The sequence below is a fragment of the Alligator sinensis genome, unplaced genomic scaffold, assembly GCF_000455745.1.
Source record: "Alligator sinensis unplaced genomic scaffold, ASM45574v1 scaffold1234_1, whole genome shotgun sequence".
Classification (NCBI taxonomy): domain Eukaryota; kingdom Metazoa; phylum Chordata; order Crocodylia; family Alligatoridae; genus Alligator; species Alligator sinensis.
The window spans coordinates 16,921-17,483 of record NW_005843765.1 but is presented as its reverse complement, the minus strand read 5'-3'; positions in this window follow the sequence as shown (position 1 = coordinate 17,483).

Genomic DNA, 563 nt, shown 5'->3' with positions numbered 1-563 from the left:
CTTGTCGAGGACACCTCACCGTGATCTAGGCATGAGACAAATAGGTCACTGGGAGCTGGGAGCTGTGACAGACGGGGCTGGGAGGGAACAGTCTCTGGGGTCTCCTGGCTTCCCCCCGCCTGACACAGGGGCTGGCTCCATAAGTGCCTCAACCATAGCTCCCTGCCACCCCCCAACCTCACACCCGGTCTCTGCCAGGCCTGCAGACACCTGCGCCAAGCTGGGTCCCAGCGGCTCTTCCCGGCCTCCAGACTGACCCAACCGCTCCAGGTGCCGGCGGAGCCTCCTGCCTCACATCCCCTTGCGGGGCCCAGGTCACGCATCCCCCGGGGCCCACGAGTGCCCCACAGTGTCCACACGGGACACAGCCCTGCCCACCCCCACCCCCCGCTCCCCTCTTCCCAGGGCACGCAAACCCCCTGGCAGGGCCCAGAGCCCCCTCCCCGGGCAGGACACGGCTCCAGCCTCAATGCAAAGCCCCTCGTCCCTCCCCGCTTTGCCGGGGGGGGGCACATGGGTCCCAGGTCCCTGCCCCTGTCACCCCTGCCCGGTGCCCCGCCCTC